General features: G+C 34.1%; 2 long non-coding RNA genes across 4 annotated transcripts; one reads left to right on the plus strand and one right to left on the minus strand.

Annotated features, from left to right (window-relative positions):
• Nucleotides 1-471: 471 nt before the first annotated feature.
• On the minus strand, nt 472-7635 carry LOC112654738 (uncharacterized). Of its 3 annotated transcripts, XR_004804905.2 has the most exons (4): nt 7048-7461; nt 6798-6943; nt 6318-6564; nt 472-938 (listed from the first exon to the last, which is right to left on the minus strand). It is a non-coding gene; the product is annotated as an uncharacterized LOC112654738 (long non-coding RNA). The 3 variants fall into 3 exon arrangements; XR_004804904.2 differs by lacking the exon at nt 472-938 and having other exon boundaries at nt 5363-6564; XR_003133309.3 differs by lacking the exons at nt 472-938; nt 6798-6943 and having other exon boundaries at nt 5363-6564; nt 7048-7635.
• LOC112654739 (uncharacterized) lies at nt 4927-6055 on the plus strand. The gene is made up of 2 exons (XR_003133312.3): nt 4927-5081; nt 5734-6055. It is a non-coding gene; the product is annotated as an uncharacterized LOC112654739 (long non-coding RNA).
• Nucleotides 7636-25300: the final 17665 nt, after the last annotated feature.

Here is a 25300-nt window from a genome sequence, read left to right on the forward strand (position 1 = left end):
CAGCCAGGTTCCATGGCTTTAACCCCTAAATCTCAGTGCGTTAAAAAATAATAAAGTTAACTTTCATTCATGTTCTCTGTCTGCCCTGTGTCTATTGCCTTCATTCCAGGATCCATGCTGATGGGATTCTGATAGTCATGGAAGCAGAGAGAAAAGCGGACATGATGGAGACAGGCTGGCTCATAAAGCTTCCATCGGAAAGTCAGACAGTTCACTCCTGCTCACATTTCACTGGCTGAAGCAAATTAAATGACAACATCTATGGAAGTGAAGAAGCACAATGCTGCCAGGTGCCCCAGGAATGAGAGAACAGAATATTGGTAAACAGTTTTAATGACTCCAATACGGACACTTTAAATTAGAATTCTCATACATGAACGATCTACTTCAGAATGCGAACTTTTAGTAAGGCCTACTGTTACTCCAAGTACAACTAATGAAGGATCTGTAAATATTAATAAAAAATGAACGTTGGAGACACTAAACTTTATTATTCATATAATTTAGCAAAGACAGTAAAAAGTACTGTGTAGGATGGGGAAAAGAATATTTGTGCCATTATCTTTTTTGGAAGAACTCTCTTGTCTGGGTTTAAATTAGATTAGCACTTACTGAAGTAAGACTGAGTCATATAAACCAATGGATGTGATCTGAACCAGAGATGATGATTCTATAGAGAACCAAATAGACTGTTGACTATGACTTGCCGTTGTGTCTACCTCAGTCAACAGGCTAACGTTGATTCAACTGAGACCAAAGGGGAAATGATAATCAAGCTCATTATTTGATTTTTAACTTTTGAGGGTTTATTGGATGTTTAGGGAGACACATTCTCATGCACATTTGCCTTTCCCTTCTTTTTTCTTTCTTCTTTTTCTTTTTTTTTTTTTCCTTCTGCCACTGTATGATCTTAGGATAGCATGCTGCATAGCCAAGGCCTGGAATAACAGACACCATCACAAAATTTCCCATTTTGTTTTGTAAGGAAGCAAGTTGTATATGCAAGATGGTAAAACAATTCCCATGCTAATAGGAGCAAATCACTTAAAGAAATAATCTTCTTAAAAAAAAAAGGAATTTTCTCGTGTATGAGACAAAATAATTTCACAAAAATATATAAATAATAAAAAGAAAAGTTAATTAGCACAAATTGGACAGTGTTTCAGAAGTAAAGATTCAAACAAAAGACATTTAAGGGTAGAACATTAAGTTTCTTTATGTTAACCAGTTAACCAACTTCAATAATTTTGAAGTAACTATTAATGACATACTTAAGAATCTTGTAAGCATCAATATTGTGTCTACTTATAAGCACCAACCTTCTAGCTTTTTAAGTATATTGCTTCCAAACTCATTTTAGTTTCTTGATTCAGAATGTTAGATCAAACACAGTGGTAGTATCACTAACTGCTCCCAGTGTAGTTATAAAAGGACAAAAGGGCTAAACCCATGATAAACTCAAGGCACTGCAGGTCATTTCCTCTAGCATATAGCTTCTCTTTGCTTGATTTAAAAGACATCTGATATTGCTATAGGGCGGAAAGTTGACTCATTAGAAAGGAATGTGAATGTCTTACTTAGAGACCTCCTTGCTGCCATGACAGATTATGTTAGTCCAGCAAGCAACAGGGAAAACATAGCTTTAGTGAACCTGTATGTGAATGATCTAACTGGTTTTATTCATTCTGTTCTGACCACTTTCAGTTTTCTTTTTAAATGTAGCTCCTCTGTATTCAAGGAAGAGGAAACATTATGGCAACATCATACAACATTAAGGATTCAAATACCAGACATTAAATTTAAAATATTATAGTAAATACATTGTTAATGTAAATAAAATGTCATATTATAATATAAAAGAGCCAATGTTGTTTCTCATAGAAGCACTTTCTTTAATTAGCCATAATTTATTGATGGCTGGTGTTTGACATTTTGCAATAAAAGTTTTAATCATTTTTAAACACCATGCTATTCTCCATGATTGAGTTTCTTCCTGCTGGATAGGCCCAGAAATATTTTTATATTCTCTATTTCCTTTTAACTTTTTTCTTGGCATCTACTTTTGCATCATCCCGTTCTCCACATGGTAAGTCCTTGCCTATGAGGCAGGGCTCAAATATTCTGATATTATCTTTTCTAGATCCTCCACATAATATATATCCTTATCCACACTGTTTTATTGAGTTCACTCTTGGATTTGTGGCTACCATGGCATGACTGTCTGGAGATACTGTTTCACTTCAAAGCCCTAAATCAACCTCATTCTCATCTGATGCCTCCAAGATCCAATGTTCACACTCCCACCAAGCAAGAGATCAAATAAATGATTTTACCATTTTCTCTTTCTTTCTTTCTTTCTTTCTTTCTTTCTTTCTTTCTTTCTTTCTTTCTTCTTTCTTTCTTTCTTCTTTCTTTCTTTCTTTCTTTCTTTCTTTCTTTCTTTCTTTCTTTCTTCCTTTCTCTTTCTTTCTTTCTCTCTTCTTTCTTTCTTTCTTTCTTTCTTTCTTTCTTTCTTTCTTTCTCTCTTCTTTCATCTTTTCTTCTTTCTTCTTTTTTTTCACATTGACACCCCTTTAAATGTTTTTAATAAGCCTAAAGTGCCAACATCATCTTGGCCAACTTTTCCACATTTATCTGTGGAATTACCTGTAATTCCATCTATTATTCAGCAAACCTCCAAAAAGTTATTCTTTTCTTTTCTTCTAAGATTTTATTTATTTATTTGACAGAGATTGAGAGAAAGAGATCAAAGGCATGGGAAAGGCAGAGGTAGATGGAAAAGCAGGCTCCCCACTGAGCAGGGAGCTGGATGCAGGGCTCCATCTAAGGATTCTGATATCATGATCTGAGCTGAAAGCAGAAGCTCAACTGACTGAGCCCCCCAGGTGCCCCTAAAACGTTATTTTTTTCATATTTTATACTTTATGGTTTCTAAACATTGCTTAACTAAATTAAAAGTGGAATTTAGTAAGCTATTTGAAAAGAAATGATCTAATATTTGAAAATTCTTTTCTATAGGTCTTTATCAAGTAAACAAATATTTCATATTTCTGTGGATTCATGGTTTATTCCTTACAAGTACTTTTCTTTTACCATAAGTACATTTTAATATTAAGAAAAAATGTTTATTATTAGATAAGATGAAAAAATTAGATTTTACGCACTTGTTTTGGTTTCTACTTTTCTATACACATTTACCCTCTTTAACATAGAGCTTTCTACTTTAAGGAAAAGTTTTGGTGTGATTTAATGTTGTCTGTTAATTCCTTATGTTCAATGCTTGATAGGAAGAGACTTAAGGACCCCAATCCACAGAATACCATGGAGCCATCTCTCTTGCATGTATACCTGGAAACATCCTGAGATTTTTTTTTTTTTGTACTTTTCTCAATAACCTGTATCCCCCAAATCTCTGCCTACACCATAGACAGTGATTCTTCACAACAGAGGTAAGTTTATTATTTTCATGGGCTTCAGCAGAGTGATATATACAGCTCATAGTAGAAGAAACTCTAATTCTAGGGATAAATTTAATTGGAACCAAGATAAGCAATGTGTTTCTAAAAGAAGTTTCATTTAAAAGATGAAATTGAGTTAGAGAAATAAGTATTTATAAAACATTATGGTGCAGACTTTCTAACAGACGTAAATATATTTTTATTTTTAATTAATTAATTAATTTTATTTATTTATTTTTTTTACCTTCCAGTTTTACAGGATGTCTTTTCTTTGGTTTAATTCAGTATCTTAAATAAATGTATGCTGACTTTAAGCAGTAAGTCACAAAGCTGTTTGCCAGTACTATTTTCAGATTGCATTTGAACTCCCTCCATCTTTATGTTAAACTTCATTCCAATACACAGGCAAGACATGATCGATATAAAATTTAAGAAGAAACAAAGAAGGTTCTGTCCATAGTTACAAATGAGATTGTTGCAAAACCACTCCCCTGGCACTGAGTGACGAGTGCTACCCAGATAAGGAGTTGTGAACACCAATGGGCATCATTTAGACAGCAATCCTGGGAACTAGAGCAGCACTTCAGATGCTCAAACATTCTTTAAGGGAAGATAATTGATAGTAAGTCACATACAAGCAATTTACTACTAAAAGAAAATAAAATAGTTTGAGAATCTTTTATATCTCTTTCCTTTGGAAGCAGAAAATATTTTATTCACTTAACAATAGGAGGAATTGTAATAAGAATAAAAAATGGAAGAGGAGATAACATGGCAGCCCACAAGATGAGATTAGCAGTTTGGTGTCTAATTAACTATCTGAATGAAAAACCAAGCTTTACATTGTTGAAATTGACTTGGTTGACTTTCCTACCAAGAACAACCACAAAGTCAGTTGTTAACAAAAAACAGTAAGTAAAGATGGTGTTATTCAGACATTGAGATTTAGAAGACTTAGGCTTGAGTAGTTTAATGCTCTGACAACTTCCCACATATTAATGGAACTTAAATTCATGATCATTTTAGACTATCACAGATGAGTGATATGGACCAGATTGTGCACCCCACAATTCATATGTTGAAAGCCCTAAGCTCCAATGTGATTATATTTGGAGATAGGACCCATGGGAGGTAATTAGGGTTAAATGAGGTCATCAAGGTAAGAGTCTAATTTGATAGGATTAATGTCCTTATCAGAAGAGACACCAAAGCTCCCTCTTTTTCTACTGTCCACATGAAGACACAGCAAAAAGGAGACCACCTGCAAGCCAAGACAGAGCTCTCACCAACAATCAAATTAGCTGGCACCTTGATCTTGGACTTCCCAGCCTCCAAAGATGTGAGAAATAAATGTCTGTTGTTTAAGCCAGCCAGTCAGTCTATACTCTTTCATGATGGCAGCCTGAGCAGATTAAAGCATTGGAACTAGAGCATTCAATGGAATGTTGAGGACAAAGGAATTTGTAAGAATTGGTGATCAAGATTTTATTCCTTTCCTTACTGAACAGTAATACATGCTGTTACCTCTTGTTCTTACTGGAAGGGTATGGACTATCATCATTGTTTCTTCAACAGTTCTAAAGATAACTAAGTGAATAGGTTTTGAAAATTTCAGGTTTCAAGGTAAACACAAACCTTAACATGCAATGCTTTTCTTATTTCACAGCCTTTAAATTTATTCAATTTGTTTATATTCAGAAGAAAAACTGCCACTAAATTCTGAGTCCGAACCATCAGGGTAGGACTTGCCACCTTGCCATTTTTTGTTGACCAGTTTTATTCATATATTGGGATTGCAAGAGTAAATTAACTTCTTTTCCATGAAGTTAGTCATGGCCCATGTTGGCACATCTTCAATAAGAACTTTTTATGAGGGCATAGGTCAGATAAGTACCAGAAAGCAATTCAATATGCAAGAATTTATTTTTCAATTGTAGATATATTCTATTTATCATGCACTATTAGCAGTAAGTTCCTCAAAGAAATAGAAAGAACAGCATTGCTGACAAGTGTTGTTGGGTTAAAAGTCCATTAATGAGCGTCCCTTACAAAATAGCTTCTTTCAACTTGATCAACCATGTCTCTTGTCATGATTTAAACATGGTTCTTTAAATCTTAAAATAAAAACTGAGAGGTATAGTATAAATCATTGCAATGCAAGTTCCCTTAAATTGCGTATGATTGGTTACAAAAAATATATAATTATTCCCTCTGCGTTAGAGAATCCTAGAGTTCCTTTCACTTTCCTTTTATATTCTATTTCTTCCTTTGACAGGTGTCCAGTTAGGCAACGACATACGAATTATCCTGTGTGGACAAAGAATTCTTCTAGGCAAGAAAGAGAGACAAAGACGAAGATGATGCTATAGACTAGAACTGTGTTTTAGAAAAAGAGAAAAAGAAGTGTTTTCATTTCGCTGTAATTTGACCTCACGCATTCTGTCTTTGGTATGTGTGGAACTGCACCATCTATGAATTCTATTTACCTGGCACTAAGATAAGCACTTTGCACTAATTCTTTTCTTATTTTTCACAGATGTTATTAGGTCGATAGTAGTATTGCCACAATATTAAAGATACGGAATTGAGACTCAGAATTAGTTACGTAACTTTTTCTCAGTAACACTGCTGAATAATGGTGGTGGCACAGTTAAATGTGAAGTCTGTCCAGGCGAAATGCCAGTGTTAACTTGCTTCTTTTATATGGACTCTGCGTAGAAATTGGCCTCTTTACCAATATCAGCCTAATATTAGCAAACTTTCTGTGACCAGATAGGCAGGTCTTTGGAGAGGTGACAAAATACACACGTGGGAAAACGCACTGGAAATCAAATTAACAGAACGTGAAAACAAATTTACCTTCTCATTTATGCTGCCATTTGCATTTCAATGATTTCTAGTATTCTTTTCCCCAGATGCTGACAGCATCGGCAGACAACTTAGATAGGAGAGCAGACCTACCAACTTGGGTAGGAACTGATTCGGCTCTGGGCGATAGATGCCTGAAAATCTGGTAGGCAAGTTGTCAGCAGGGCTCTGACATAAAGGAGTCGACTTCCCGGTAGATGGCAGCAGAAGCAAAACACGTGCAGTCTGGATGCAGAATCTGGGTCATTGGGCAAAATCAGAATCAGAAAAACTCATGGGCGAGTAGCAGATCCAAAAGCAAAAGAGCATGAGATTCAGGACATTAGTCTCCAGATAATGTGACTGTTATTAGTAGAAGAGGGAACAAGATCTAAGAGGAAAATGGGGTGCTAAGTGTTTACCAGCACAGAGACTGTGTTGACCCAATGTAGGCAGAAAAAGGGATTTGAGTTTGGGGGTCTCCATAGTTACCAAAGCTTGACGTGTAGAGGCTGATAAGCAGCACACGTGACTAGAAACAAGGCCAAAGAATAAAAAATGATAGGGATGCCTGGGTGGGTCAGTGGTAGATCCAGGGTCATGGGATCAAGTTCCACATCAGGGTCCCTGCAGGGAAGCTAATAAATAATGTTATAAATAAATAAAATTTTTAAAAATAATAAAAAATTAGAGCCGAATAAATAAGCCTAGCCATAGCAGAAACCAAGTGGTAACTGGATACCGAAATGAGCCTTTTATCATCAAGCAAAATCCATGGATTTCTTTAATTTTCCTGTTGATTCATTGCCATTTCCTCCCACCACTCTAATCAAGAGCATTTTTACATGGAGACCATAACTAAAAATTGGAGCTTTTCTTCAGTTCCTCTCTACTTGTATAGCTCAATACTGTTCCTTCCGTCGTTCATCCTTTTTTCCTTCCTTTACTTTGAATCTCTCTATTACCACTCTTCTCCCTTTGTAGCAGGCTCTTAGGAAGTTTGTCATCTTGCATGACAGCATCACTTCTCATGGCAGCAGGAATTTTGGGCAGTGGCTGGATGGTCCAGGAGGTCTCACCATAGCTGTCAGTTGGTGAAAAAAGATAGATGCAGTCCACTTTTCTTTGGTCTATTACCATGTTCTGATTCCATGGTAACGGAATGGGGGTGTAGCTGTTACTCAGTGATGACTCTTTTTATTAAATGTCAGGATTCTTAGAGCATCAGGAGATGAACCATTACCCTACATTATATCTCAAAGAACAAAAAATTACCCACGTGTTGAGGAAGTTCCCAGCAAGATTCAACTCTATCTCCCTGTAATTTGCTATTTTGGGTGTTGGGTAGAAAAGCTTAAAAACAAGGAAGAAACAAGAAAGATAAACATTCCTTTCTCCATTGATTCAATATTTTTCTGCTTCCATTTTAAAGATTCTGTTAACTACTTCAGAATGAATAATCTATGATTGAGAAATCAAATGATAGTGATCCAATCATAGTAAGGCATATGCAAAGTGTATTGCAGTGTGTAAAGCCTTACACTGCTGATGTATACATTTACAACCATGACTGTGAATTTTATCAATATCAATGATATTGAGGAAGTCCAGGCCCTTGATTTCCACATTTTCTTTAGGATTAGCATATGTTTTAAGGAGCTCCAAATTTTCATATCGCATCCTCGGCATAGATATTACATTTCAAATGTAGTAACTTTGATGCTTCCAAACAGTTTTTAAATATTTAGCTATAAATATATGAGTAAACCTAAATATAATTACTCATTTGAGAAATTAATGACAAACATGTATCTGTCCTCTTCAATCAAATTCAGTCTTTAATTTCTTTTTAACTGTTTCCTCTCCTGAAACAGTAGAGTACCCAGAACGTTGAATTAAACGTTGTTTAATATTTACAAAAATTTGTTTTTCATTGATATGTACAGTCTGGTTGAGGTGACCAATTTTAAGTCTAACAAATATAGTAAAGTTTCTCATACATTACAACAGGGATCAACAAACTTTTTCTGTAAAGAACCAAATAGTAAATATTTCAGCTTTAGGGGACATATGACTTCTGCTATTACTGCGTAGCTCTTCCTTTGTAGCAGAAAAGCAGCCCTTGACAATAAGCAAAAGCATGAGTGTGCATGTTCCAAGAAATCTTTATTTACCAATTAAGTAGCAGGATGGGTTTGGTCCACAGACTGTAGTTTCTGACCTCTGCTTTAACCTTAAATCATTTCCCCAAACTTTGTAGGAAGTTGATATATAACTTATATTATTATATGGAATAGTTGTGCATGTATGTACTCATGACATCTTACCAAGATCATGTAGGTATTTGCGGGCATCTGACCCATTTTTCTCTTCTGGTTTTATCGATAATAATATTTGGTCTGATGGCATAGTTAAATAAGAAGAACACAAAACAAAGCAAAACTATCTGCAATAACCATTTTTTCCTTCGTACTATTCTCTCTAAAAAGTCTTACAGAAAACCAATGCCATTTGTAGAATTGTGAAGTGTTAGATGAGAAGAGACTTTAGTGACCATTTAGTTGAAGTTCCTACTTTGCAGATGAGGTTACTGGCATAAAGTAATCAAGTGATTGTTCAGATCAATATAGATAGAGAATACAAGACGAGCAAACCCAATTCCAGAGTTAAGTCCAGCCTTCTAACCCTTCGGTACAGTGATCTCACAAAATCCAAGAACATTTTTAACATCATAATCACTTGGTAAATAGGAGTAAAGAAGGAGCAGCCTAACATTCTGGCTATTACCAAGATTCAAACAGTATCGGTTTAATTTCTCTGTCATGCTGTCATGCTGAAATTGATTCAAAATAAACTTGTATCTCCCTCGACTTTGTCAATACTACTAGTTCTAAGGCATTATAGATTTAGTAAAGTATATACACCATGTTTATCCCATCTTAGCAATGGAAGCTGCACACTTACCTTTTAAAAAGTATACTTTTAACAATAAAATCTGTAGAGGGCACAACTAACTCATTTCTATAAATCTCTATGTGATGTCTTCATTGTTAATAACCACCTAGCTTTTATCTGCACCTAATCTTTTAGAAAAGTGAATGTCAATCTAGTTTTGATTGTAGGGTGTGTGTGTGTGTGTGTGTGTGTGTGTGTGTGGTGTTCCCCTGTGAGCTTATGGAGATGAGCAGAATGTTTGTGGAATGTGATCTCCATGAGGGTACCAGAAGCTGGATGTGAGGTTGCTAGGCAATTTTCCCTATTGTTTTAAACAAACTGCACAGGGCTGGCAGCAGCTGTCAGAGTTCCTGGCTCTTAAAAATAACAGAGCTGAGGAACACAAAGAACAAAGGTCTTCCACAATAAATGGCAATAAATAACAGGAACTTTCTGTGCCAGTAAATGCAGGCACTTGGATGTTGAAGCAATTAATAGGGTTAACGAACACAAGAGGTCATTTGAATTCTATTTGTTGTCAAATACTTTTTTCCCCCTGGACACTTAAATTTAAATGGTAAGGCAATCTGAAAAGAGAATGGTAGACTGCAATTTTAATAAATTTTTCTTTTAAATTCATCACTTTCTTGCTTGTTTATTTTAATTTTATTTATGCAGGATTTCACCTCAGAGGCAACAGTATAAACCTTACTCTAAATAAATTTTAAAGATTTTAAGTAGAAACAAATTCTACATTTTATGTTAAAAAAAGAATTCATTCAACTGTGCTATCACCATAAGACTCTCTCTTTTAACTCCTTTATATAAGCCACATCCATTCTTCAACCCTTTCTCTTTATCATGGAGGTGGTGACACAATGCTATACATACAATGAAATTGAATAGAGCCATACACACATACACACACATGAGATCATTTATAACCATTGAAATCTGAATAACTTCTATAGGTTCTATTATTGTCAATTTCTTGGCTGTGACAGTGAACTATTGTTGTGTAAGAGACTGACATTGGCAGAGGCTGTGGTGCATGAAACATGTCTATACATAGCTTTGCAAATCCCTGTGAATCTAGAATTATTTCAAAATAAAAATTTTCAAAACAAAACAGGTCCTTAGTTCCTAATATTTCAAAATTAGAAATTTTTTTCCTTAAACAATAAATCGTATGTTGGTTTACTTCCTATCACTGTGTGGAGGATTCTTTCCTTCAGTTGATTTGTATTTGAGCACCCATTTCAAAATAATTTGGAAGATGGAACTCAGACTTTTCCGGTCAATTTTTTAACATATTACTGGGCTTAAATGTTAGTTGTACAACGATTTTTTTAAAAAAAATCTATTAAAAAATAAGTAAAATCTATTTATAGAATCTGAACTTTTGGAAAATCTGACATCGAGACTCATTCTGAATTGAATGATGGCTTAAGAATTGGTGCACTAAGAAACAAGTCTTTTCAAACCAACATTCTTTGTTTTTCCCAGCGAGTGTATGTATGTGTGTGTATTATAACTCTTCATTTTGAGATAAATACAGATTTATTGGAAGCTGTAAAGATAGTATATAGGGGTTCCATATACCCTTCACTCAGCCCTCCTAATAATTACATCTTGTATGACTATAGGCAAAATCAAAACAAGGAATTCATATTGATACAGTGTGTGTGTAGAGTTCTACGTTACTTTAACACACACATATGTAGATTCTTCTAACCACCACTTCAATCAAGATTAAGAATTATTCCATCACCACGAAGGAGTACTGGTGTTGACATTTTATCAATTCACATGACGTGTAGAAATTTCATCTCCTTTTAAGTCCCTTAGTCTTCCATTCTTCATAATATAATTGTCTTAAACATTCCTTTACAGGTATCGATATCTGTATCAGATAATGTTACATTTTGTGCTCTGTCAAATATAATTCAAAATACTCAAGAGGAGAAGGAAAATGTTTTTTATATTCACTTTTTTTCATTATTCCCTCTTCCTTCTCTTAAAATGTTTTAAAATGCTTTCTTTATTGTATTCTTTTCTTTCTGTTTAAAGAATTTCCTTTTTTTTTTTCCCCTTTCTTTTAAGGAAGGTTTATCAGGGACAAATTCTCTTAGTTTTCCTTCATCTGAGAATGTCTAATTTCCCTTCATTCCTGAAGGATATTTTTGCTAGATAGAAGATTCAGGGCTGATAATTCCTTTCTGTTAGCATTTGAAAAATGTTGTGTCACTTCATTCTTGCCTCCATGGTTTTCTGATGAAAAACATACTGTCATTTGAATTTTTTTTCCCCTCACATTCAAGATATAGTTTCTCTTTTGCTGTCTTCAAATATATTTCTTTTTCTTTACTTTTCAAAACTTTATTTGATGTGACTGCTTATTATTTCAAATGACATCTGTATTTACTTTTGAAATATTACCCATGGAATCTAAGCATAGAGCAAGAAAAGTCATTAAAACTTCTAAATTCCAAAAGCATATAGTATGTTATAAAAGTCAGATTTTACCCATTTTCCCCTATTTTTTATATTCCTAACTCCAAGCTTTCCAGATTTGCACACAGCTCTTAACACCTTCGTTCCAATTAGTTTCTGTTGTTGTTGTTGTTTAGTGATTTATCACTTAACATACAATATCCAGTGCCCATCATAATTGTTCCAATTAGTTTTTAGGCATTTAGAAATTTAAATAGTTAAATAGTCAAATACTAAACTATCATTTCTTTGTTACTAGTCACACCAATATATAATAGGCCTTCTCATATTTTATTTCATTACTTTAAAGCAATCAGCCATTAATATCAGAAATTTGACTTCCCTTTTTTGTCCTCAGTGTGTCTTTCTACCAAAATGAAGACAGTTAAGCCTGCAACATCGTTTTTTACAGGCAGGAGTGGAGTTGTTTTTAAGTCTTACTTCCGCCTGCCAGAAATTAAATAGAATATTTAGAATGTTTAGGTTCTGAATCTGAGATTGTTTTCCTGCAATGTAAATCAGAAGAGGCAAATTTGGTTTTCAAGTTTTTTTGAATTACTCTGCTTGAATGTTTGAAGGATAATCTGAAAAGGTACGAGTAAACTATATTGTTAAAGGAAAGTACAACTATGTGGTAAACAAAACATTTTTTCTTCTTGCAGAAAAACCTTACTATAAACAGTCTAAGTCTTAAGCTAGCTTATGACATAAAGTCCATGCTTAAAGCAATAAAGGGCCAGTCCATACCTAATTAGTCTGGAGATAATATTGTAATTAAAGCAGTGTTATAAGAATACTTCCATTGATGATAAAGTATATTCTGGAGTTTGTCAATAAATTTCAAGACAGGTAAACATAATTTCCATATATGTCATTAGAATTTTACAAAATGTCTGTGTGCACTACATGCTTTTCCAGGAATTAACAGAGTGTCTCTATTCTTCATATTAAATCATTTATCTAAGTGTTAAAATTTCAAGAGCTTTCTGGGAATTTTATGGTTTAGGTATTTGAGTTCTGAGGAAGCACTCTACATTAGTTTTAAGGAACTTATTTTTTTTTAAGACTAATGACTGAAATTAAATATTTTCCTTCATAGTTTGTAAGATGTTTATTATGTCCCTACAATTTGTTAGACTCTGGAGATATATAAATAAACAAAATGAGTCCTTTCAAGCTGTGGTAGCATGAAGTGGGGCACCTAACCCATGGGAATTGTGGGTATTAGGATACAAAAAAAAAAAAAAAACTCTCAGAAAAATTATAATATTTCTACTAGGTCTTAAAACTATGGTGAGACTGAGAGAATTGGCAGTGAGAGTAATTTTTATTATATATTTTATTTCAAAGTAATAAATTACAATCTTAATTTTCTATTTTCTACCACCTTTGGCTCAAGGTGAGAAGAGACAGAAAAATACAATGAGAGGTAAAGGCTATGTCCCAGGCACTGTTTTATATATGTTATAAACAACAAATCATTTAATCTTAAAAATTAATTTGTAAGGTATATTGCATTATCATTCTCATTTATAAGATGAGGAAATGGAAATATCAAGATCCTCTAACAGCTAATGGGCCAGTTTAAAAAAAAAACTCCTATGACTGAATTAGAGTCTTCATATTTAGCTACCACAATGTATAGATGGAAAGAATATAGGTAGAACAGCTGTCAAACCTTATTTTTACCACTAACTTGTACAATCTTGGCAACTGACCCAACCATTTAATGCTCTTATCTTTAAAATGGGAATAAATACTCTTATCTTGAAAATTGTGTGTAGATTAAAGATAGGTTAATCAAAACTTCCAACACTCCCTAAAAGGTCAATAAATCATAGCTGTTTTGTGATGTTATAAAGTTTTCTTTCTAAATATACAAAATTAAATTTTATTTAAGTATCTTTTTTAAGATATCCATGCATACTCTTCTCCAATGAAACTTAATGCTCCTCTCTCTCTCTCTCTCTCTCTCTCCCTCCCTCCCTCTTCTTCTCCCCTCTTCATCTCTGACTTCTTCTTTATCCCCAGGATCCTTATGTTTGACATTTGCATGTCATACTTTATCAATGTCTTTCCAATATAAACCCTCTACTCTTGCCATCTTAAATGACCTGAAGCATATTGAGTTTATTCATCACTTTATAGCTTTGTTCCTGTTGTTTTCTCTGTTTAGAATGTATCTATCCAGTTTCTTCTCTACCTATTAAAAAATTCAAACCTAGAGATTTAGTTGAAATCCTGCCCATTCAACAAAGACTTCCTGTTTATTCCATTTGACAGTATAACACAGTATCCTCTTATAAAGTCCAAAAGAAGATCTCTTAATCCCTATTACCAGGGAAAATTGCACTTCCTCAGATAACTGGTTTGCTTTTGGCTTATTTATACTGCCGATCATATAATAGTTTCTTCGTGTCTGTGTTTACCTGGTTATTAGGAACTCTGAGCCCAAATATGTGGTTCATTTTAGCAGCCATAAAATACGTGAAAGCATGCTAATTATTACTGCAAGTTGATACATGGATTAATTAATTAATTAATTTTGCTACTCTATTCTTTCTTCCTACCGTACATATTTTATCTTAATTAGTGCATGTATTACATTCTAAAAGTGAAATAAAATTTTATCTCACAAAAAAGGGATCCTACAAAAGGAAATCCCTATAGAAATCACAGAAAAATAGAAAAAAGTAACATAAAACGAATTTAAAATTATCTGTAAAAGCCATCCAAAATAAACACTTCAAATACTTAGATCTATTCACACTACATTTTCTTTTATTTTTTCCTTAAAAATCTTATTTATTTATTCACGAAAGACACACAGCGAGAGAGGCAAGAACATAGGCAGAGGGAAAAGCAGGCTCCTTGCAGGGAGCCTGATGCGGGATTCCATCCCATGTCCCTGGGACTGCGACCTAAGCCAAAGGCAGCCGTTCAACCACTGAGCAACCCAGGTGCCCCTCACATTACATTTTCTATGAAATTTGTGGTTTTACTTTAACAGGTTGGAAATGTGCTAAGATATAATTTTATGTTATATTTTTAAAATTAATACTATGTGAGTATTTGCATGTCATTAAACATTATTTGAAAACATGATATTCAGTGGTTTTATATCATCATTCAATTGAAGTATTTTCAGATGGCTGAATAGTTAATGCTGTGTTCAGTGGTAAACACATTACTACCATGACAAATAGCATTGTGTTAAATGTCTTCATTGTTAAATCTTTAGGCTCATGTTCTTCATGTAAATTAAAGGAAGTGAGAGTTTTAATCCATTAGTTGTGCGTATTTCTAAAGTATTAATTATTGTCAAATTTCTCTTCACACAATTTCTCTATTCATTTGATAATTGTGGGCATTGTAATTTGTTGTATATATGACTATATGTGTTTCTATAAATCAATTCAACATCTTTGGAGGAAGATGTATGAGTACATACATGAATTAATAGTGAATGGATATATTTCCAATCCAAATTTATCTCTCCTCTAAAATAATGTATGAATGATATATGTTACATTATTTCACAGCTTTTTGTTCTATGTTCTTTCTTAACTTCTTTTAGCACCGATGTCATTTTTATCTCTTGAAATCATTAGACTTTCTTGAAGAAGTCACTATGTATGCCACTTCTTCCAAATCTCTGCTTTTATCATATTTGTGGGAATATAGTTACAAGCCATAGTACACTTGTTGGCTGACAATTAGACTTCATAGTTTACAAAAAAATAAAACAAAATAAAAACAGAAACAAAAAAGAACACAAACCTTTATCAGAAAGTAATATTAAATATTGTGGTGAGAATACAAATAACCATAGACTCTCTCCTCCTGTCATCAACAGCAACATCATGACAGCTAAAAATAATCTTTCCCTACACTGCCCTTATTCAAGAATGTTAGACTGTGACAACATCACATTAAATTCTTTCCCAAATTCTGTTCATAACCTCTCATGTATCACACTTCAGGACATTGAATCCTTAAGAGTTTCTAAACAACATGACAATGAGATCATTCAGATCTCTAAACTCTGGGGGCACATGGATATATATTCTTGAAAGTGTTTATTCAACCAAGAGAAAGGCATAGAACACACAAGAGTGATTGAAGAGTCAAGACTACTTTGAAAGAATGAACCTGAAACGGGTCATACCAAATCAACAGTACTGATAGGGTTACTTTGTGGTAAAGTGAACAACTCACTAGACATGATCACACTGAGTGCCCAGATTATGATCTCTAAACAGTTCTTTTCCACTCATAGGAACTAAGACTCCTTGGGAAAAAAACCAAACAAAACAAAACAAAACACAATTTCAGATTGGGAGCAGAAAATATGTAAGATGGATCTGAACCAGCTTCACATACCAGAGAACAAAGAAGCTTTCAGAGCGAGTAGGGTCATGTCTAAAGTAAGCAAGAGCCAACTGGAAGAGGATCCCACTGGACAAAGAGAGAGGATATTTGGTGCATCAAGAATGAAAAGTGTGATAAATGGAAACACATCAAAACAAGTTAGGGTACAGCTTCTTCTAGTTTCCTAAATATGTTACCACCCCTCCACCCAATCATTTTCTAAAAGTAACTTTTCTTATGTCATTGCCTCAACTATCCTATTGTTAATATTTTGTGGATGTTCATTCACAATTTGGAGGGCCTGAATAATCAGTAAAGAGAAACACATGTGAGAAAAAAGAGAGAGAGAGAGAGAAACACATGTGTTTAATCTCTCATATTTAACTTTATGAAGTTTGGGTCTCAAATTTACTCTTTACATATTTTTAAGAAAACACACACACACACGTGCACACATACAATCAGCTTTGGCATACTAAAATTACGTTGAAAGTTGGTTTGGCTTTCATTGCATAATGATGAGCCCCCTCTCCCCCTGCCATCTTGTCCTAATTTCATTTTTCTTGTGCAGTTATTTTAACTTCTATTTGCAGAGAAAGAATAAAAATAATTTGATTACTTTCCAAGAAATAGTTTCCTGAGTGATTTATTATAAATAAATTATAGCCAATCAATCTGGCAATTTGGATAAAATATGTATATCTGTTAAAAATATAATGTAGCAAAACCAACAAAAAAGAAATAAAAAGTTTAATTGGTTCAATATCTTCAATGTCTGTCAAAACTGTAAAGGTGTAAATGGAAAATCTTCCTATTAAGAAACTAGCCAGATTTCACTGGCTTCAGTGATGAGTTTCACTCAATACATAATAAAGAAATACCTGCATTTTATACTATATCTTTTAGCAAATAGAGCAAAAGGGAATGCACTCCAAGACTTTTTAGGAGGCTGGTTATATAACCTTGACATACAAAGTTGACAAAATCATTACACAAAAGAAAAGTTGCAGTTAGATTCTTTCCATAGACAAAGATGAGAAACTTTCAATTTAGTATTAGCAAACCAAATTTTGCTATGTATAAAAAGGATAATGTACCATCATTAGTGAGATTTATTCAGATATGCAATTTAGCTCTAATACTTAAAAATTTATAAGTATAATTCACCACATTAACAGAAAAAAAGAGAAAGGCATAGTATCGTCTCAATAGATGCTAAAAAGGCACTTAACTTAGTACATTTATGATAAACTCTCAACTAATTAGGAATAGAAGTAGAATTTCTTAATCTGATAAAGACTATCTACAAACAAAAAACATCTATAAGCAAACTCAATAAAGATCATACTTGATGATAAAATATTGAGAGCTTTGTGCTGAAATTGGGAAAAAAAGTAAGGCTGTCTTCTATAATCATCATTATTCAATGTGTCAATTCAAAAAGGCAACATAATGGAATAAAAGATAAATGAAAAGGAAGAAATAAAATTGTCCTTATTTGAAAACAATGTGATTTATTACACAGAAAATCTACATATTATTAGAATTAATTAGTGAATTTAGCAAGATTGCTCAATACAAAGGTCAATATATAAAAATCATTCAAATATTTCTACAACTCAAAAAAAAGAATTGAAAAAAAATGCCAGTTACCAAAGCATCCACAAAATTAAAGTAATTTATATCTACATTGAAAACTATAAAATATTTGTCATGAATAGTAAAGCTCCAAATGGAGGGATATAGTGTGTTGATGGATCAAAAGTTTTATTATTTATACATTTAGTATTTTCTTTCCCAATTGAAAAATAGATTCAATATAACACACAGCTGGGTTTTGTATTTTATTTGTTTTGTTTTGCTTTTAAATTGACAAAATGATTTAAAAACTCGTGAGAAATGCAAAGGCCCAAGAAATACCAAGGCAATTTGATGAAACGAACATGGGAGAGTTTATATTGATAGAATCAAGACATTCTATAAAGCTGTAATGATTACAACAGTGGTTTTAGTACAATGATAGAGACAAAAAATATTCTTTTGGGTATTCCATCTATAAAAATCAATTTCAAGTAGAGTACAGACTGAAATGTGAATTGCAAACAAGGCTCTGAGGGAAAAAAAAATAAAGGGCAACACATTGTCATTTTGTGAGGGCAAAGACATCTTAAAAAAGACACAAATAGCACTAACCATAGAGCAAATTACTGATAAATTTAACTATGAGAACTAACACTTCACTGTTATTTAAGACATTCGTAGGAGAACAAAAAGGCAGATTGAGAGATTCCGAGAATATATTGGTTTAACATGCATTTGACTTGAATTTCATATCCAAAATTTATAAATGATATTTATAGACCAATAGTAATTAAAGAATACAATGGAAAAATGGGCTAGGGGAGCCTGGGTAGTACAGTCAGTTAAGCAACCAACTCTTGCTTTTGGCTCTGGTCCTGATTTCAGGGTCAGAAAATCTAGTCTTGAGTCTGGCTCGTGCTAAGCAGGGAGTCTGCTTGAGATTCTCTTTCCCTATCTCTCTCTGCCCTGCCCTCTATTCGTGTTCTCTCTCTCTCAAATAAATAAATAAACCATTTTTAAAAATGGGCTAAAAACTTTAAGAGACTTTATAAAGAGAATAACAAAGGACCAAAAAATTTAGAAGAATCTCTTAAACAATAAGAAAATAAATATCAATATCACACTACTCTAACTCAAACCTCAAAATGATGAAAGAGGGGAGAAATTTTTATTTGTTTATTATTTATTTTTTGTAAAGATTTTATTTATTTAAAATTAATCTCTATGAGAGACACAGGCAGAGGGACTGCAGGACTCCAGGATCACACCCTCGGCCTAAGGCAGGAGATAAAACACTGAGCCACCCAGGCATCCCAAGAGGGGTAAAATTTTTAAATACCAAATGTTTTCAAGGATTTCAATGGAAGCAATGAGAGTTCTCTCCTACACTTCTATATTAGAAATTGTTGGACGTGTCTAGGAAAAGTAGTAAATAGCCTATGCCCCAGCATCCATTCTAAGGTATATCCAACAAAAATACACCAGAAGATGGTTGCAAATTTGAGCAATGATAGCAGAATGCATACCTCACTACCCTTCCCATAAGATGTAAGATTCATGTAGATCTTGTCACACTGGCGTGAAGCTATTTTTCTCCTACTTTTCATCTAGAAATGACAGATACTATTCCAATGTAATTATAAAAACAGCTAAAATCAAAACTGACCAAGTTTGTGCAATCGAGGCTATTTTAAAAGTATTTTCTCGTAAACTGACGAAGAAAATCAGGTTTGCTATTTCTGTGCTACTATTCAAGTATGTTCTTGTTCTACCTTACAAGAGTTTCCCGGGCTCAGTGTTTTGGGGTTTTTTGTGGTCTCATAATTGTATGTTGCACTAATTCGTAAGTGGCAGTGGTATTGACAGGAAAGTATTAACAGAGTTTTGAAACACTGAAATGTTGACATGTTCACCTGTGTAAACCACTTTTATTGCCAACTGCTGGTTTTAATGCTTCCCATCATAAGAATGGGCATGATTAATCTGGCGCCACATTTATGTCCTCGAAAATGCTGCTATAATTGAATTTGGCTAAATACTTTCATATTATGGATGAGGACATTGGCCCTCAGTGGTCAGTTTATTCAGTCGTATAGATAATTTGTGACACAGTCATATTCAATATTCTTACATTTACATTTCTGAACAGTTTATACATCCAGTACGTGCATTCTAATTTATTAGTCATATAGCAAGTGGTTCCAAAGACATTTTTTTTTTGTTTTGTTTTCATATTAATTGGGTTCAGATATTAGCCCAGGAATTTTCTAACTTTGTACACTCTATTTAACCTCTCCAAGTCTCAGTTTCTTCTTTTGTCAAATGGGGCCTCTAACTGGTAAGTTTGTATGAACGTATAAATGAGTTTGGACACAAGGTTTGCTTATTTTTTTTTGCAATTATTACTTTTGTTCAAGATAAATTCACTTATATTTCACTATTTTTAAAGATGTATTTATTTATTTGAAAGAGAGAGATACACACAGACAGAGAGAGAGCATTGGGGGAAGGGATATAGGAAGAGGAAGAAAAATAGACTCTCCCTTGAGCAGGGAGTGGGATGTGGGGCTCCATCCCAAGACCCTGAGATCATGACCTGAGCCAAAATCAAGAATTGGATGCTTAATTGAATAAGCCACCCAGGTGCTTTTTCACTATAATTTTATGTTTTTACCGTGCATTAGTTTGGAGACATCTAAAAGTAAGGATTAGATTAATTAAGAAGTTAACCTGACTTGCAAATTAACATTTTTATAAAATATGTGCATACACAATCAGCCCTATATCTTTGCAAGCTACAATCCATTTTTTCAGTGAAATGACCCCAAAACTCACTGAACATAGTTCCCCATAACTATTTTGTTAAATAAATAGAGCATTGAAATTACAGTAAATGATGACTAACACAAACAAAATAACTGAATAGTCATATGATACTAGGTGAAACGGAAACTGATTCCTAGAGCAATACAGTATTATAGATGATACTTTGGCCTGAGGATATCAAGTTTTTCTTTTCTTTTTTTTTTTTAAGATTTTATTTATTTATTAATGAGAGGGGGAGAGAGAGAGAGAGAGACTGAGAGAGGCAGAGACACAGGCAGAGAGAGAAACAGGCTCCAAGCAGGAAGCCCAATGTGGGACTCGATCCCGGGACTCCAGGATCACACCCTGGGTCAAAGGCAGACACTAAACCGCTGAGCCGCCCAGAGATCCCCCCAAGTTTTTATTTTCATTTCAAATTATAAGTGCATTGGAGTCAGTAAATCTTTTAATGTAGAAATTATTGTTTTGGCCAATTCTACATTTGCTGCTAAACTCACTTAACATAATTCATGTCGGGCTTTTTCCTATGTTAATATCACATAGTAATGAAACATTTTCATAGAGTTAATTAAGAATGAAAATCTACCCAAATAATGTTAAAATGAAGAAACTACTGAAGAGGGAATTACTCAGATAATATCCAGCTTCTTTGTTCTAAACCAGTAGCCAAACTTTGGGAAGCTGTGCTATTACTCCAGTGTTTGAAAAAACACCCTAGGATGCCAAGATTAACTGGCAAAAAAAGAAAGCAAATAATAATACCAAACATCAAAAGCTACTTTTCACAGTTCTGCCCTGAAACAGAGGATTATAAAAACCTTACTTGTTAGAGTCATAACAAAAACACAAAGTTTTGCGTCAAGGCAGGAATAGTTCTGAACCTTTTTAAATTCCAGCTTAAATGAGACCCCTGATTAAAATATTAAAAAGAAAAAAGGAACATGTTTGAGGTGCTAGGATTAAGGGTAATCACTGGTGAAAACCCTACATTGGAGCCATAGTTCAACAAACACATTTATTACACTACCTTTAAGGTGTTATTCTTGTGTGGTTTTTAGGTAGTATAACATTTAGCTTAGTCTATCCTAAATATGGATCTCTGAATTTAGAATATGAATAAAAGAATTGTTTTCAACATTTTCTAACTTCTGTTTTCTACTTGGAATGGTGCAGAGAAAAGCCGTGGGTTTCATTAATGGTTCCACCTATTTTTTGTCAGCTTTTAAATGGAAATAATTTTCCCATCTTGAGAAACAGGCTTTTGGATTAACAATACAAGCAGCCCTTACCATTAGGTGTGTTGTGAGAATCCAGTTCGAAAAAAGTCTATACATAAATATCTGTTTCACAGTAAGTGTCCGTAAACAGTAAGATGTTGCTTTATTAATATTAAGTATTTTTGTGAGTAGGATTTGGCCCTAGAAATAGGGTCCATGTGTTATGAAGAATTTGTCACCTGCTATTTTTGCAACTAATGCATGAAGAAATGCTATCAGAAGACCACAGGTTTTTGGAGGAAAAGCCTATGAAAGCATTAGCTAATGAACACTTTGGATAGTGATAAGATTATTCAGGAACTGTCAGTTTTCAATAAGGAATATAGAATGACATTGTAATTTCAGCTCAATAGGCTCTGTTTAGAATTTTTAGTTTTAGTTTTAGATACCAATCCATTCATCTATTCTCCTTTAACATAATTGAAGCTAATTAAAGAAAATTCTTTTGAATGAAGTCTCAGATACTCTGGATCATAGGAATTTGAATTGTTGTTTTTCTTACTTGATGCAGTCCTAATTCATATCTTCTTAAATGGGGCATATTAGTTTTACATATTTTTACCCATGTCTGTGTATTTCAGACTAAATTATAGCTATGGCATGAATCTGCATATTATCTTTTTGCCTATCAGTTTTAACAAAGGCAAATCAATAGGTATTTTCTGAAGTCACTATCAAGTAAATTATTTCTAATCCAGTAGTTTAATCTGATGAATCATGAGCTATTTCCATTGTAGATCTATTATTTAATCATTATATGGTACATTTTTCTTGAATACCCATTATTTGGCTGGCACTATGCTAGGTGTGGAAATATGCAGTTTAAGTTTTGCTCTGTGCCTGAAAGGAGAGCTCAGTGTCCTTAAAGTGGAAAGAAGGAAGTTAGGATTTTTGTTTTGAGTTGTGTGATATATGCATGCATTGTACTATAAAATGAGAACCCAAAGAGAAGCCGTTTACTCAGACTTGAAAGACAAGGTAGGCTTCAAGAATTAACTATTGTGCTATTCTGAGTAGGACAGAAGGCACTTGGCCAGGAAGAAGTACAAGGCATTAACATCACTGTGAAGCAGGCGTTCGGATAAGCTTTTTTAACATAACGACTTTTAGGTCCTCTGAAATTCAGACTCTAAGTTTATATCTACTTTTATTACCAAGAAGCATGCAAAAAATAAATGTTCACCCAATCCTGAGCCACACCTCATACTTCAACCTTAGCCCATCTATGACTTTGAAGTTTGAGTTTAAGAATAATGGATGAAGGAGGGCATGTGCCAGAGTAAAGATTTAGAGGGGAGATTTGGGAATAGCGTGAGGGGTGGGTTTTGTGTTTTCACCATCTGATCAAGAACAGATAACCCAGGGTCATATATTTGCCACACTTACTCATTTCAGGAAGGGCCACCATCTCTCTAAGTAAAGTTTCTACTCATCTTTGGCTGCTCATTTGTATCTTAACCTGATTCTCAAATTCTGGGTTTCTTTCTTTAGTTACAATAATTACAACTACTTACTTTCAACTAATGGATAGACTTGACTACACAATAAGTATCTTTGAATTTTCATATTTTTATAGAAGTGATTACCTGTATTTTCAATGGGCTTCTGGAGCCAGATAATCACATTGTGAAGGAACATATTATCATTGTATATCTGATGGACCACTGAAAAATATAATGTAAGTAGTGAAATAATCAGATTATGGGAGACAACTCTCACTGGGAGGTCCTAGGAAATATGTGTGAAGCAGGTAAGCTTTTACAAAATGCAAAAGAACAAATAACCTTCTCTTCTAGTCTTTATGATCTTTCTCCTTCACACATGGGCAACAAGTGTTCATAGGTCCCCCTTAGCAGTACAGAAATCTTTCATGGAGTAAGTTCTCCTGCTCCAAGCGTATCTGTGGTGTCTCTCCTGATCAGATTGGGCCCCTCAAATGTGGTGTGATGAGTGGGTGGAAGCTGGTGTTGGGGCAGTGAAAGGATTCACCCAAGGGTGAATAAATGAAGCAGAAGTGTATCGAATACACTGCAAGGGAATGTCAGGGGGGACAGAAAAAAAAAAAAGAGAGAGAGAGAGAGAGACTTAGATAATGGGTTGGGTTGTTTTTAAAGAGGAAAAGTGAAGAGGTGTGGGGATATATGTATGGAGTTCTCCCTTTTTGGTAACTGTGCCTGGTTATAAATAGCCCATTGGTCAGTAGGGTCTATGGCTATTTTGAGGTGGGTCACCTGATGGGCCTATCTGTATGCAGCCAGGTGGTCCCCTGTGGGCCCTTTCTGCATTCCATGGCTCAAGTCTGTTGCCTAAAAGTGACTTCTACACTTACTAAAGTCTTTTGACCTAACAGGACAAGGAGTTCTAACCAGTGCATTTTTATAGTAAATAATTGGAATTCTATATAGGTCTTAAGCATTTAAAAGCATACACACAGCATCCTGAGAAGGAAGAAAAAAATTAAAACGGGAATAGTTGAATGATTTTGACAAACATTGCTGTATTTTTTTTTTGAAGAATTTTTTTTTCTGATGATGAGAGATCACTATGTAAAGATAATGTGGATCCCTGTAATGAATTATCTAAAGCGTATAGGTAAAGATTAGGTTGTGTAATTTATGTAGTATAAAAAAATTCAATATAGGGAGGTGGAAAAATTAAAGTTTTAAAGGGAATGTTTATGGGGGAATCCCTGGGTGGATTTGCGGTTTGGCACCTGCCTTTGGCCCAGGGTGTGATCCTAGAGTCCCGGGATCGAGTCCCATATCGGGTTCCTTGCGTGGAGCCTGCTTCTCCCTCTGTCTGTCTGTCTCTCTCTTTCTCTCTCTCTCTCTCTCTCTCTCTCTCTGTGTTTCTCATGAATAAATAAAATCTTTAAAAAAAAAGGATATTTATTTTAAAATCATTGGTGGAAAAAAGGAGCAAATGAATTTCCTTTCCTTCTAGTTTGGCATAGGGGGTAATCCAAAACAAAAAGTCACATGGAGACAAATAATCAATGAAAGAATATTGCTGGGAATAAAGCCTAACATGTGATGACTGTTACTGAATCACAAGATGTGAAGGAGAGGAGAGCCTTGGAACAGGAATCCCATCATGCCTAGAACTGTTATTTGTGTATGTATGTATTTATTTATTATAATTTATTTTTTTAAGATTTTATTTATTTATTCATGAGAGACAGAGAGAGAGAGAGAGAGAGAGAGAAAGAGAGAGAGAGAGTTAGACATAGGCAGGCTCTCTGTGGGGAGCCTGATGCAGGACTCCATGACAGGACCCAGGGATCAAGCCCTAAGCCTGAGGCAGATGCTCAACCACTAAGCCACTCAGGCATCCCTAGAACTGTTATTTAAATGTAAATGACTGTTATTTAAATGAAATACAGTGTAGTAAGCATAGTTTCTTGTTCGCTTTATGACTCATTTAATAAATGTTAAATATTCCATTAAAATTTTAACACCGGAGAAACAGTAACAGATGCTTAGTAAATGTAAGTTTCCTTCCCTTTTCTCACTC

This window comes from Canis lupus, chromosome 15 (genome assembly GCF_003254725.2).
Source record: "Canis lupus dingo isolate Sandy chromosome 15, ASM325472v2, whole genome shotgun sequence".
NCBI classification, from domain to species: domain Eukaryota; kingdom Metazoa; phylum Chordata; class Mammalia; order Carnivora; family Canidae; genus Canis; species Canis lupus.